The 15,934-nt window shown below is 39.9% G+C and overlaps 1 protein-coding gene across 1 annotated transcript in view; it reads left to right on the top strand.

Annotated features, from left to right (window-relative positions):
• Nucleotides 1-101: 101 nt before the first annotated feature.
• The window catches only part of OSBPL6 (oxysterol binding protein like 6), a 212,423-nt gene continuing 196,590 nt past the window's right edge, over nt 102-15,934 (top strand). The window contains exon 1 of the mRNA XM_036879419.2: nt 102-227. The gene's annotated coding sequence lies outside the window, so the exon portion shown is untranslated. The remainder of the gene's footprint in view (nt 228-15,934) is intronic.

The raw sequence follows: 15,934 nt of genomic DNA, 5'->3' as shown, positions 1-15,934 counted from the left end.
AGCGCCGCCCCGCCAGCGCGCCCCGCCCGTGGGAGAGGAGGGGCTGCGGCGCGGCGGACCACTGGAGGCGCAGCACCGCCGCCGCCACCGCTGTCGGTGCTGGAGACCGCGGCTCCGCACAGGCGGCGCCCGCGCCTCCGCTCCCCGGCCAGCCCGCGCGCCCGTCTGCCCGCCGGGCCGCCTCCCGCCTCGCGCCGCAGAGTCGGCCGTGCCGCTGCTCGCTCCAGGTAGGTGTCCTCGCTGCAGAGGGACCTCCGGAGCCGACACGCCGGTGTCCGCACCGCGGCTGGGGGCATTGTGCGCGTCTGGAGGGCCGAGGGCTCCGGGCACGCGCGGGTAGGCAGCCCTGCTTTGGGCCCCCCAGGCGTCCCCGCTCCCCGGGGGCTCCCCTGGCAGGATTGCCCGGGCGGCAGGGAGGCTGGAGAGCGGAGGGGCCGGTGCAGCCCGGCAGCGAGGTAGGAGGGGTCGTCTGGGTCACAGTCCCCGCTCGCCGCCTCCCTTCCCCCTCGTTGTCGGGGAATTCGACCGCCCAGCTCGCGTCCGCATTCCTCCGCGCCGCCGGGCACCCCCGCTTCCCTGGGCTTCTGGGGATTGGAGCTGGGTTAGGGGGAAGGACTGATGTAATTGTCAGAGGAGAACCGAACCCGCGCGGGTGAGAGCGCCGGCGCCCGCTCCAGCTCACGCCTACGCCGCACCTTTCAGCGAATCCCGGGAGCCGAGAGGAGCGGCTGGGGAAGTTGTGCATTGGTTTTTATTGTGCGCGTGCACTGCGGACTGCCCTCGCGGGGCACCACTGCCCACCCGCCGCTGGCGCCTCTGCAGCTTCCGTCCACATCCCCGGCCAGGGCCGAGTCTGCCTTCCCCGGTTCAGACCGGGACAGGGTTTGCATTGCAGTCAAGACGTGCTTCCCCTGCATCCAGCCGAGAGCTGCCCGCAGATCGTTTCACCGGGGATGCTGGGGGAGGAGGTGTGGGGAGACCTGGGGAGGAGGAAGCCTGGAAGAAGTAATGACACCAGCAGATTTTTAAAAAGCCTCTACTAGACGTATCTACATGACATCTTCTAAGATGTTTTTGGAAGTTATGACAGATACAGATTTCGTGGCGGTTCTGTGATATATCTGAACGCTAGCTTATACATAAGAGACCTAAAGCGGGGAAAGCATTACATAATGGACGTAAAGCAAATGACACGAAACTAAGTGAACCCAGTGGGTTGCCAGATTATTTCTTCCTCCCGGACACAAAGTTCTGTTGGCCTTTTCTCTGTAACAATTCACTCTGTTTTAAATCGCTGGACTAGTTTTAGCAAATTGTATGTTATGTTCAGTTGTGATATTTTTTCTAAATGACAAAATAATTTTTCTTGAACATCTTAAATTTAAAAATTGGGTGCTAATGGACAGTTGTATGTTATAGAGCTGATTAGTAAACGTATTCTTCCTTCAAATGTAAAAATTTTAAATACCCCATCTTAATATCATTAACTTTGTTTTTCCTTTTGGTTGTATTTTTTCTCCCTCCCTTTGTTTTTTGGAGGCATTTGTACAGTTTTAGGTACTGCGAGCTCACAGTGTTGATACTCCTTTCCAATGCTACAGCATTGCAGATACAAAGACTAATACTACATGAAACAGAAGACCTCACAGTAACTGAGAGCGAGCTGAGTTCCCAAGGTCGGAGGGAAGCTGCAGTGTAACTTCACTGTGATCACCTACTGTGAACACGCTTAGCCCTCACTGGGTTAGAAGGAAGGCTCTGATTGGCGGAATATTATTCTACTCTTCTACCCCTGGGTTTCCTGTTTCCCCTTAAAATATTTTTTTTTCTCCAAGTAAAAACAAAATATTTTAAATTGAAATCTTTGCTTTAAGAAAGCCTGAAAAATGCTCTTTTTGCTCCTATTTTCAGTTTTGATCTTGGCAACTCACTTATACATATATGTAGTGGATGAGTTACTTTTGTGATTGCTCAGTTTCAAACTGATGGCTTAACAGATGTCTCACGGAGTCGTACGATGTGATTATGTTGGGTTTTTACAGGGTCACGTGACACGTTTTCTTTTTCTCTAGATTGCGTTACCCTTTTGTTAACTTTACTCCAAAAAGAAAGGAAGTCCTTCCAAGATGAAATGTTTTTGGTTGGCTGTCTGTAGTACCACTGCAAAAATAGAATTAGGTTAAAATAAAAGTTTTATGTGACTTTATTCAAGAAACTGTTTGACTTGGGGGAAGATTTAAATTTCATTAAAATACCTTAGTTAGGTAGCACTCAGGAACCATTCAATGGATAATTATTTTTGAGCACCCATCTGTTCAGGTACTTGTCTAGGCACTCTAGGAGATACAAATAAAAATAAAAAGATGTCCCTGCCTCAAGAGTTTGTACTCTTTTTTGGCAAGATAAGGCATGAATTCTCAAAAGAGGGATTTTTTTTAACTGCAAAGGTTAAATAATTATAGTACTTTTTTTAGTTTGTTTTTTAATCTTGGAAAAAGGTCTCGAACTATGTTTACTTTTTCCACTCAACATTGTGTCACTAGGACTCATCCATGTTCTATACGCTGTACTTCATTGGCTTTCAGTGCTGTGCAATATTGCATTATGTATTTATAACATGTGTCTCCCCTTTTTTTTTTTCAGTTAAAAAATGGCCTTTTTTTTTTTTCTTCAGTTAAAAAAAATTGCATAGTGCTGCTCTGATCATTCATGTTTCCTGGGACACACATCCAAGTATTTCTCTTGGTTACATACCAAGATACATAATTATTAATTTGTAAGGTATTGAATATTCATCTTACTAGATATTGCCAAGTTATTTTCCAAAATAGTTGTACTCATTTACACAAGTCAGGGAAACAAACTAATCATCAAATACAAACAAGTATTTGTATATATATGTATGAGAGTTCAGATACACATATATTATTTTAAAAAGTAAGAGAATGATGAACTTAAAACTTAGGATGGCAGTTGTCTTTTGGGAGGACCCGGGCGATGGCATGGGGAGGGAGATGTAGACAAATGTGTTATTGGTAATGATCTAATACTTGGATTTGGTGCTATGTTCATAGGTGATCATTATATTAAAAAAAAAAGGAAGTCATGTATGGATCAGTGATCATTTTAAAGTTCTGAAGAAAAAGAGTAAGGACAGTACTGTCATCACAAGGCAGAACTGGCGACTGTACTAAAAGACCCACAAGGTGTCGATTGAGGTCTGGGGAAGCCGGGAGTTCACCGTACAGACTCAAAGGCAGGACATGCAGGAAGGGGCCTTGCTGAGAAGACAGAGGCTGTTGTGTACAGAGGAAATAATATGAACAGAAGTAGAGGAAGCTGTGAGAAAGTTTCCAACAGTGAACCACTGAAAGGGAACTTTTAAAATAAAAAGTCTATAGGGATTTGGGGGAGACTAAGAGATGGGGAGAGAGATCCAAGGCAGGGGACCTAGTTAGCAGGCTGCTGATTGAGATGAGAGTTCTCTGTTTGGAGAAAATTGAAAGGAAATAATGGATTTTAAAAGACTGGGAAAAAATCCAAGGCTTAGGATCCTAGATAAGAGCAGGAAGGAGTCAAAGATGTTTGACTGTAATGAAAAGAAATAGCTAAGTTGCGGCGGGAGCATTTAGTGTGATTTAGATGTGTCAAGTGTGGGGAATATATATTTAAGCTCACATTTGAAAACCTGGGCTTGAAGCTTGTGGGCAGTTAGGACACCCACAGTGAAGAATGTGATCCTGGAATGATGTATGCAAGTGAGTGTGCAGGAGCATGTGAAAGGGAAGAGTATGTATTCACTTGTATTATATGTTACTTCCTAATGTAAATGAGGTAAGTAACATCTGGGTTAAATGTGTGAAGAAGATATTTAAGCATTGATGGCAAGACAGGATGCATGGAGTGCGCAGTGCGCTGGGATCACAATCAGAAGGGTTGGTTGGACTCAAATCCCTCTTGACAGTTTACTAGGTGTGTGTGATTTAGGGAAAATTAACTCAGATCCTCAGTAATTGCACATCTGAAATGAAGAAACTAATAGCCATTTCACATGGGTTCAAGATATGATGGAGGGACTAGAACCTTTAGGGATGATGTTTGCTTTCGTACAGTTTCCCATCTAAAATGTTGCAAGGTAATGGCACGCACATTTATATTCTCTGACACATTCCCCTTGAAAAAGGTAAGGTTTTCTAATCCATTAAGTCTCTTCATTATAATAAAGCATTGCTATGGGGACAAGCATAAGGCTTTTCTTTCTAGGGCATTTTGGAATACTATATAGTGTCATTTTGATTGAATACCATTTCAGCTGGCTATATAATTTGTAAATATTATGATAGTTTTTCAGCATTTTCTCGTCATAGTCTAAAGTTCTTCTGATTTTACTTATATTTCATAACATCTTTTCATCATCTCTGTTTTCTCACTGATTTTGCATCAGCTGATAATAGTAATTGGTAGCTGTGTCGTTTTCTCCAAGAGAATCTGGCTTTGAATTGCCTTTCTCTGGTATAGTGATTTGGGGAACTTGCTGCTAGTTCTGCTAGTTCAGCAGCAGTTGAATGAAAATGTGGTAGTATCTTTAACAACAACAAAAAGACTTCCTGAAGAGAAGCTTTTTGCTTATCAATAGTCAGAAGGTACCAAAAAGGTCATAAAGAGAGTGAGTAAAGGACTCTTTCAATAAGCCTCTGTTATTCAGGAGTGATTATTCCTTCACTTCAGCTACACATTCCTTGCATTCCCTAAGTAGATACAGTGTTTAGTGATTTGAATTCTGGAGTGGACTTAGTAGTTTTGGTCAAGACAATGAACTAAAATAAATTTTAGGGATAATTGATATCATGTACGTCTCAGTTACTAAAACTGGTAGCGTGGTTCTGAGTCTTCATGACCTTTGGAGGCAGTGCGGCACCTGCCCATTCAGTTACCAAGCCTGGGCTGATCACTTTCACAGAGGGGACCGTTGACTGAGGATCTTACGTGAAGGTAACATAGGCACACCCTTTCTTCTTACTCAGTCAGCATGTTTAAACACCTACTGGTGTCAGGCAGTATATTAAATGTTGGTCATAAACATGTCTGCCCTCCAGGGTCTACCCAAGTCAGAAGCCACCAAAATGAACCACTGTTGAATATGTATGCATGTGTGTGTGGTGGATCTGGCTTGGTTTTAGAAATTGCATGAAGTATCTATTGTTTCCTTTGTTCCCTAAACTTTTTCCAGATTTATGTTCAGACCTTCTTGAATTGAGACTGCTGTGGGAAAAAAAGGCAATCCTTGTGAAGAACGTTTACTTTAAAGAAAGGTAGTTCTACTTTATTGGCTTTTTAAAAGCAGAAGACTTTAGTCATGGGGTGTCCTTCTGTCGGGGAGATCACTAATGTTATCACATAGGAGAAGGAGGTCCGGGAAGGGATAGTTGGATGGGTGAATTCAGATTTGTTAGGAATGGAATATGATTTAGTGTCGAGTTGACGTTGAAAGGGAAAAATAGAAAATAGACAAAGATGAATGGTTATTAAAAGGTCCAACTTGGGTATTACAGGGAATTGAGTATATGGAGTCCCAGTGGCCTCAGGACGAGGCTCCTGGTAGGTTATATGAACCCGTTCTTTTGTGAGTTTGTGTTCACTTACTTAGTGTATGAGTGTATTCTTGTATTAAAATAAATGATCATGTAAATGTTAATTATCTGTAAATTGTAAGAATTTTGTTAATGAGGTGGTGAATTATGGGAAGCAGAAAAGTCGAATGACTTTCTGACAGTGGTTAGGCATATTACTTGAAAGTAAAAACTACTTTCAAATTTTTTTATGAGGGAATTCCATCTGACAGGGCTAGTGTCTCAAAAAGTCAATTGTAACCTGATCAAAGGCAGAGCTAGAAAGGAGGCCAACCCAAATACCTTAATATCCTGGACTATGTAAGGGATAACTGGTTAGAAAGAGGGTTAAGTATGTAACTTAACTCTTAAATTTAAAATAAGTTTAAAAAAGTAAATAGATTTAACTGAAAAATAAGTTTAAGCAAATAACATTTAAATACAAATTGGCATCATCATTTGAATATGTTTCACCAGTGTTATGAGACACAAATATAAAGAATTCATGATTACCACATCAAAAATTATCTTCCTTAGAGATGGTGGGTTAAGGTTTTTTGTTCAAGAACATCTATATGTGAACTTATAGAATATATGAAGAAAACACTCAGACAACTGGAAATATTCATATTTGCTTGATGTGCTGATGCGTGAATGACTCAGATTCATAAGTTGTTAGACTTGAAAAGGGTTTTAAAAAATATCTCTTCTGACCTCCCCCATTTTCCAGGGGGGAAAACTAAGGCCCAGAGACTTGTTCAGTGAGGTGCTAGCCCTGTGTGCAAATACAGCTAAGAGATAATGTGCCAAATAATTTACTTCTGTTGGTGGTTAACAGGAAATCAAGCTTTTCCCTAAATTAGAGGTAGGCGAGTAAGAAAATGAACCAATAGCAACCTCTACGGTGGGATATCTAGCTTCCTTTCTATCAGTCTCTTTTTTAAGTGGCTGGTACAGAAAATGAAATCATACATATATTTAAAATTATTTTTAGGGTTTTTAAAGGAAAGGCTTTGTTGTGGAGGATATGATGAGAGGAATAAACATTACAAATATCATAACTTAAAATTTTTTGGCATCTGCTATTTTCATATGTGCAACTTTGTCTTTAAACTTGATGGACAGGGAAGGACAGAAAAAGTTAAATGATCCGGTGTTTGACTCTGTTCCTTTGTCATTCTCTTCCCGTATGCTAATGTAAGAAAAAATCTGAGTAGAGAGGGGATTGAGTCAGGAATAGAACATTAACTTTTACTTTTTCATCTTGCATCTTATCGAGGCAATTTTCATTGTAGTTCCTGAGACAGACCTAACCATCATTCGAAAAGAGTATGGAAGTAGAAGGGAGAACAACAAGCGGTGTATTTTTAGAATCTTTTTCTCAAAAGTCAAACCTAAAATAAACCTGGCCTCAATTTCCAGCAGTAGCTTTATTTCACATCTCCTAAACCAGTGCCTAAGGTCTGTAAGTTCAGTAAGTTACCTTAATGTTTTTTATACATGATACAGTGTTGCCCCAAGTAACAAATTAATCAGTGACTAAAGTTTGAAGAATAAGGTATTTAAAAGAACACTAAAATAAGAAAAAAACATTGTTACATATCATTTCTGGAGATCAAACCGAAAGTCTGATTTATTTTAAATTAAGATAACATCCTTTTTTCCCATTTATCTGTAGCAGCTAGACAATCTTTCACATATTCTCACCCCATCAGGCAACAATCTGAACAGTTTTTGTTGGATAATTTCCCCAAAATAGAAAAGTAGCACAGTTTGAATGGCATGTTGATTATGAAAAGACATTAATGAAATTCTTTTTGATCTCAGAAAAACTTCAAATTGAAGCAAGAACTATGAAAATAGAATGATCTCCAAAGGTAGGCCAAGCAAATATCAAGTTTATGTGAAACTCCTTGAAGAAAGCAAGGGAGAAGGAGAGGGCAAAATCCACAAGAACTCAGGATAATGAAATAACGAAGGTCAGGCAAGGAAGTAGATATTATGTCCCAGCTTGTCTTCCAGTCTCATTTCAAAAAGTGCCAACAGAAAAAGTAAAACTGTGAATCTGAAGGCTTACAATGATCAGATATTAGGGAAGACATCTGTCTCTGTGCTTACAAAAAAAAAAAAAAAAAATCTCAAAGAATACAGGAATAAGGTAAAAGATTGACTAATTAAACTTCATTTAAGAAAAGATAGTCTGTGTAACAGGCAGAAGATAAATATCCCTACATGGGGGAAGAAACTATTTATAGCACGTGCCATAGACAAGGTTTAACTCCTTAATATCCAAAGAGCTCCTATGGATCCATAAGAAAGATGAGTGTTCTTCTAATAAATAAGGGAGCAAAGGAAATGAACAGTTCATAAAAAAGGAATTACAAATGGCACTTATAAATAAGGAAATTATGCCCAACTCATGTAAGAGAAATGCAATTTGAAATGATTTAACTCATGGAATTGACAGATATCTTGACATTCATTAATACCTTATGGTGGCAAGTGTTTGGTTGGAAACTGACAGGCTCACGCATTATTGGTAGAGGTACAAAATGATACAGCATCTACAGATAGCACTTTGGCAATATTTGTCAAATTTATAATTCACCTACCTTCTCACCCCAGGATATCTAAGAAATTTTTCTGCAGATATTTGTGCATTGCAAAACGAATTTGCGCAAAGACATCCATAGCAGCATTGTCCATAATGACAAAAGGGTTAGAGAGAACCTATCCGTAAGTATGGAATTGTTCAAATAAATCAGGAACAGAAACAAAACTAGGTAGATGTTTGAAAGAATGAAATCATTCTATACTTGCTGATGAGAATGATCTCTAAGATACAATAATCATGGTGCAGAGCAGTATATGTCCATTGGTGTTGAATATTAGTTTATAAACATGTGTTTATGCTTGTAACTGTAAACACCATCTCTGGAAGGTGAAACTAGAAACTGGTAACAGTGATTGCTGTGGGGGAAGAAAATGGGTGGTTGGGGGGTGATAGGAAGGGCACTTCCTTAATGCACATATTTAGAATACCCTTTACTACCTTTTGAATTTTTAAAAATGTGAACATATTATATATTCAAGAAAATTTTAAAACTTCCTCAAGAGCAAACTTTCAGTTATAAAGTAAAAAGTCATGGGGATTTAGTGCATAGCATAGAGAATATAGCCAAAGATACTGTAATAACTGTATGATAATAGGTGTTAACTAGACTTAGTTTTGTAATATATAAAAATATCAAATCTTTATGATATACATCTGGAATGAATATGTTATTGTATGTCAATCATACTTCAATAATAAAAAATTTCTTGAGGATCACTTGTCCTGATGAAGAATGTTGACTACTTGTAAGCAATAACATTCCTTTGCAACTTTGGGGCCCATTCTGTGTGGATCTAAGAGTGTAGTAGTTGCCATGAAGACTCAGCCCCACTACCACCATGACAGTCTAAAAAGCCCAAAGTGCAGGGAGACTGGGAGGATTGCCCTTTGGGACAGAATTGGCATATCTTGGTTGTCTGCAGTTGCCCTACTCTTGTCTCTGTGTCTCCCTGCCCTCTGCTAACTGGTCTTACCGGGATAAATATTTTATAAAGTAAAATATTCATTTTCTAAATAATCCAAAACCTTTTATGGTTGTCTCCTTGTAAACTCATGCTTTCATGAGTTATGGCTTCATCGCGACTTTGCCCTCCTCGAGCCCACAAAGGGGTGCTGAACATTAAAGTATCGAATAGTAAGAGAGAAAGCCAAGGTGCCAACTGAATGGTTAGTGGGCCATAGCTTTGGGAAGAGTATTTACATGTTAATATGAATACGGTAAGCAATAATATGAATAATGATGAATTATATGGAAGAAAAGGAAAGCTTGGTGAAGATCAGAGATATGCTGCAAAACACGTTTCCTGAGGAAAAAAAATAGCTTAATTATTATCATTAGTATGTATTTATGCAAAGTTAATAGACATAGCCCTTCCTTTGGAATTGGTATCAGAAATGACACTGATAAATTATACAGGGGAAAAAATGTTACATCAGTCTTTCTTTTAACCTGTAGGCATAATGGTAGGATTAAATATGTATCCTAACAAATGAATCAAGTAAATAATAACTCGTTCCTTTTCTTTATGGAAGTTCTGATGTTTTAGTAGCTATGTTCTTTTTCAAACAAAGTTTATTTGGACACTAGGAGGAATAGGTGGCAGCTGCATAGTGGACCGTCATCTTTAGGTGTCAGAGCAGGGTGATTTGAAGAGCAGAGGGTAATAGAGGTGGATGAGGAAAGGTTAGAGAAGCTGAATATCACAGGAGGAGACACTGGAATGCTTTAGGAGGATGTTGTGGAAGTATCTGAAAGATCCTTTCCATATCCCTCCAGGGCTGTTGAAATTTCAGGGTGCACTTGATCCTTAACTTGCATATCTAGTATATCTGATTTCTCATAGAATTTTGGGAGCAGGTTTGCTCTGATGTGAATGACCATTTAACTACATTTGTTTAAGATATTCAGTAGCATATATTCAATACATGTGAACATGGTATTTTGCTAAAGTGCTGCTTCTCCTTGCCTCACATTCAACTTCTTTTTTTCAATACACTCTTCCATGGAAATAGCCTGCTATCTTGTGGTGTTTGTTTTTTTTTAATCACAATGCAGCCTTTTCAGAGAAGCAGTATATATTTGACAGGAAGAACCCTTGAGTCAATATCATGGATACCTAAGTTCTCTTCCCAGGTTATCTATTTGTTCAGCAGCTGACCCTGGACAAGTAACATCGGAGCCTCATCTGACAGTGAAAGTAAAAGGGTGATCATTGGAATAATTCACATTTCACATTAGAATGTGTGAATGTTTAGGGAACTTTTAAGTCCTATGTAGATAGAAAGTACGGTTATTAATCATTGCATTAAATTCCCATTTACTTAGAATCCAAACAACAAGAAAAGCAAAATAACTATATTTTTTTCTGTAGACTTGCCCAGTGATAACTGATTTCATGCTAACCTGCCTGTGGTGCTATACAATTCAGAGGTGACTTGGAACTCAAATACAAATTATAATTTTATCACATTCAGTGGGTCTTTAAAAATATTTTTTTATTAAGGTATTATTGATATACACTCTTATGAAGGTTTCGCATGAAAAAACAATGTGGTTACTACATTTACCCATATTATCAAGTCCCCACCATACCCCAATGCAGTCACTGTCCATCAGGGCAGCAAGATGCCAGAGATCCACTATGTGCCTTCTGTGTGCTACACTGTCTCCCCATGACCCCCCACACCATGTGTACTAAACATGATACCCCTCAATCCCCTTCTCCCTCCCTCCCCACTCACCCTCCCACACTCCTTCCCTTTGGTATCCACTAGTTCCTTCTTAGAGTCTCTGAGTCTGTTGCTATTTTGTTCCTTCAGTTTTGCTTCATTGTTTTACTCCACAAATGAGGGAAATCATTTGGCACTTGTCTTTCTCCACCTGGCTTCTTTCACTGAGCATAATGTCCTCCAGCCCCATCCATGTTGTTGCGAATGGTAGGATTTGTTTTCTTCTTATGGCTGAATAATATTCCATTGTGTATATGTACTACATCTTCTTTATCCATTCATCTACAGATGGACACATAGGTTGCTTCCATATATTGGCTATTGTAAAAAGTGCTGCAATAAACATAGGGGTGCATATGTGTTTTTGAATCTGAGAAGTTGTATTCTTTGGGTAAATTCCAAGGAGTGGGATTCCTGGGTCAAATGGCATTTCTGTTTTTAGTTTTTTGAGGAACCTCCATACTGCTTTCCACAATGGTTGAACTAGCTTACATTCCCACCAGCAGTGTAGGAGGGTTCCAGTGGGTGTTTTTTTTTTAATGGTCAACATGATGGTTCTTTGAAAATTTATCATATGTGGGAAATCTAAGTAGAAAAACTCCAATTTCTGACCAATTTGGGGTCAAGCAGGTGTCAGTCACCAGGGCCAGCCCATCTCTGGCTGTCTCAAGTATGCTGCCCTCCCCTCTCCTTGCCCAGCAGCTTTCTGTCTCCCCCAGGCCCCTTTGCTGACTGCTGCCCTTCCCGCTTCCAGGGGTCTCTCCCTCCCTCATACTTCTTCCAGCCCCTCTCACCTTATCATTCATGAAGCCCCTGGCATTCACGGGTCCCCTACAGCTCCACACTTCTTGTTCCCTGTTCCACTGTGAGTCTCCCTTTGGTTGCCCCTGTGTACCTCTTGCCTTCCCAAGCAGAGGGGGAGCTCCTTTTCTTGGGCCAGGCCCTTTACTGTTCCTCTCGCCTCTGAAGCCGCTTAGGTGTCCACTGTGCTGGGCATCTGGTTGCTTCCCTCACCATGGACTTACCTGCTCTGTGGCTCCTCATTTTTCTGGTATCTTCAAGGAAAGAAGTGTTGCCCACAAGTGACCATTTGTTCCCATTAAACATGAATCTTCTCCCCAATTAATTTTAACTCTTCTTTAAAGAATGGAAATCTCTGGAATGTTTTGAATGTTTTACATACTTCTCTTTGAAAAACTGCACATAGAGGTCCCAACAACAGAGAACCCCCTAAATTGATGCTAATGATTCATGACTAAGAATGCCCATTATCGTTCATGCCTGCAAGAGAGAGGACTTTGGCTGTAGGACTCCTCTCATTGCTCCTTTACCCATTACCCCAGAATTCTTCTCCTTTGACCCTTAACTAACACTCTTCTTGAAGATCTTTTGCTTTATACTTCCATTAGCCATCAGACTTCTGACCCCTGTGTGTGCTGCTCTTGCACGAGATGAGCTTTTTCTCCTGACACTTAGGAAACATTAGTCCAAAAAGTAATTATATTTAAGCCACATCTTTGAAGTAGTAGGTAAGGAACGCTTCTTGCTTCTCATTTTGCTGAGGCTGTTTTTCTTTTGCTAAGAGGTTTATTTTTCAGGTAGTTCCAGATAGTTAAGATGGTATGAAGTCCTCCTCAGTGCTAGATAAATCCATTATTAAGCTCTGTTATTAGATTATAGGAGGGTTCATCTTATTCAGAGTATTGGAAATGAATGGTCATTCTAACGTTCTTCAATCCTGTCATCTCTCAGGATCATTAATTTATTTGATGAAATATTTCTTGAGCACCTACTATGTGCCAGGCTCTTTGCTTTGAAGTCAGAAAAGCACCCTCCTCCCCCTGCATGCTCATGAAATTGACATTCTAATTAAGGGAGACAGTCAATAAAAGTACACTGCTGTTTTAGATTTTGTGAAGCACTATGAGACAGTATATGACAGAGAGGCAGAGGGCAGTTGGTGGTGGTGGTGAGTGTATTAATTTAGAGCTGCCTAACAACATACTGCGAACTCGGTGGCTTATAGCAATAGAAATGTCATTTCTTGCGGTGTTGGAGGCTACGAGTCCAAAAACAAGGTGGATCCTTTCTTGCCTCGCGACCTCTGGTAGCTCCAGGCACTCCTTGGCTTGGGATATCACAACTCCAATTTCTGCCTCCTTTGTCACCAGACCTTCTTTTCTGTGTCTCTGTGTCCGTGTGTCTCCTCTTCACATAAGGACACCACTCAATGGATTAAGGGCCGACCCTACTCCAGTATCACCTTATCTTAATCAACTACCTTGCAACAATGTTATTTCCAAACAAGGTCACGTGCTGAGGTGTTGGGGGTGAGCACTTCAACATACTTTGTGGGGGGACATGACTCAACTGATAACAGTGGACTCCTTTGGGTGGACGGCCAGGCAAAAGACCTGCAAATTGGAGACATTTGAGCTGAGCCTGAATGATGGGAAGGAGCAGGTTGTGACAAAAATCTGGGTATAAATCTTTTCCTGGGAGAGGGGACAGCAAGTGCGAGGACCTAGGGGTGAGGCTGTTGGAGTCTAAGATCTGTACAATAGGTTTCACACAATGAAAAAGAGCAAAGAAAAACAGAAAGGTCTGGTTTGGGCATGTTACTTTTATGGCAGAAGTCGATAGGATTGCACTTTTGAACACTCTTGGATGTTTTTACTTTTGGTGAGACAAAGACTGAAACAATCGTTCTTTAAAAATTGCTGAGAAATTAGGCCTACCAGCAGTGGCTAATCACATTTTAAGAATTTTGTTGATTAAAAGTTTGCTTTACATTTTAATAGTAGAATTCTCTGTTACTATTTTTGGGTTTATTAACCTAATAAAAGCTTTAAGTATAACAACATCCAAGAGTTAAGCAGACTTTGTAATAGCAAATTATTTTCTAGTGGCAAGAAATTAAATAAGGCTAAGTATAGCCTTTAAAAACCTAACAACAAAGATTAAATTGTCATTTTCAACAAGATTATAGCATTATTACAGTTGTCCTCCATGACACCCAGTGCTAAATAGCACTAGTGTGAGTTCATGTTACATTTTTTATGAAAATTCTTAGTTTTCTTGAATTTAAAAGTCAGTATAGAATACAGAAAAATCTATATGGAAATATCCTTGTCTCAGGGTAGTTCGTCAAGAAGATACCATGTTGCACTAGTAACACCTTTTAGCATACGGAAGTAGGATAAAGGAAGTTAAAATAATGTAATATTTAATTCAAATTTGATGTTATAAAATATGCATTAGTATATTGCATATGTATATTGTAGCCAGAGCTTTGATGTAGTTATGCAGATATATTTGTTTATATTACAGAAAAAATATTACTTATGAATAACAAACTTCTGTGAAAAATAAATGAGTTAAAAAGTGCTTGTGTAAAATTAGATTTCTGTAGAGAATGGCTACTTAGGTAAAGTTTAGGATTATAGGCATACATGGGGCCAAAATGGCCAGGATTCAAATCCTGGCTTGGCTTTGTCCAGCTGTACAAATAGGTCCTTTAACTCTTCACTGCGTTAGCTTCCTCATTCTTAAAATGGGAACTGTAAAAATAGTGTCAAACATAGGATTGTGTTGATGATAGAATAACTTAATGCACATACATTTCTTAGAACAGGACATAGTAAGTGCTGTATAAGTGCTAGCTATTATTTTTAGCATGTTAATTGAAAAAACTGTATTAATATTCATTAATTGGAAAATTTATTATGTAAAATGTTAATACAGTCATAATGTCTCTTATGCCTTATTAACCAAAAGCTATTTTGAGAGAGATAAGAAAATTGTCAACAGTATTTGTAAGCCTCTGTTTTAACGTTAGTAATCTATTAAAAGTATTTTATATGCCTACCCACTTAGTTACTTAGAGCAATCACTGGGTTGCTCTAGATTTTGTTAGATCTTAAGGGAGAAAGAAAGATGATTAAGCTGTGATCCTGCTCATAAGACCCTCCCATCCAACTGGGAAGATGAGGCATAATTTAGTATAATAGGAGGTGTAATGAGGTAATTGTCATGCCAAGAATGTGATTTAGTGCTATGAGTAGTACATCTGGAGGCTGTGAAGATCTGAGGGGGTCTTGTGGGTAAGAGGGGCATGGATAAAAATTTAGGGACTGATGACATTCTTAGGGGATGGGAAGAATAGACGACATCTCAGGTAGAGGAGCAGTAGTTAGATGGTTAGCTAGAAGACTGAGAATCATGTCCCCGAGTCAAGAGAGGGAAGAATTTCTAGGAAGAGAAGTGGGCTGTCACAAATATTACAGAAGCGTCCAGGAGAGAGAGGATTGAAGAAAGGCCATGAAAAACACACCTCTCTATGAGCCTCCTGAGGGCTGGTGGGATTTAGCTAGGGATTCATTGGCTATTCTTGGGAAAATTACATGTAATAAAATTTCTGGGACATGGCATATAACTGGAAAATCATCAGGTCAGGTAAGATATAGCTTATTTATATTGATGTGATTCAAATAGAGTGAAATTTCTAGGGTTTTTTTTTTTAATTCCTTAAAGAGCACTTTAAGAGTAGCTACTGTTTGGTTAGCATCTTTTGTCTGCCAAGCAGTCTCCTGTACATGTACATTAACCTCTCATGGTGCAGATGCTTGTGCAGTAGATACTGTTACTCCCCTCCTACAGATGCAGAAGCCATGGTCCAGAGAGGAGATGGACAGCTCACATGGTCCAGAGAGGAGATGGGCAGCTCACATGGTCCAGAGAGGAGATGGGCAGCTCCATCTGTAGTGCCCAAGCTGGATTCGAACCCAGCTTGTCTGGCTCCAAAGCTTGAAAACTCTTAACCAATTTTAGATAACAATTGTTTAGTAACCCCAAAGCACTTTAGGATGCAGAGTTTCTAAGAACCAGTTAAGACCCAGCTGTCACTGGTGACCAGCCAAACTGGCCTCCTTGCTGTTCTTAATATAAGCCTGGGTTATTCCCACATCAGGACCTTGGCCCC

This window comes from Manis pentadactyla, chromosome 6 (assembly GCF_030020395.1).
Source record: "Manis pentadactyla isolate mManPen7 chromosome 6, mManPen7.hap1, whole genome shotgun sequence".
NCBI classification, from domain to species: domain Eukaryota; kingdom Metazoa; phylum Chordata; class Mammalia; order Pholidota; family Manidae; genus Manis; species Manis pentadactyla.
Note: the sequence above shows the minus strand (reverse complement) of the source record. Positions and strands in the feature narration are given on the sequence as shown.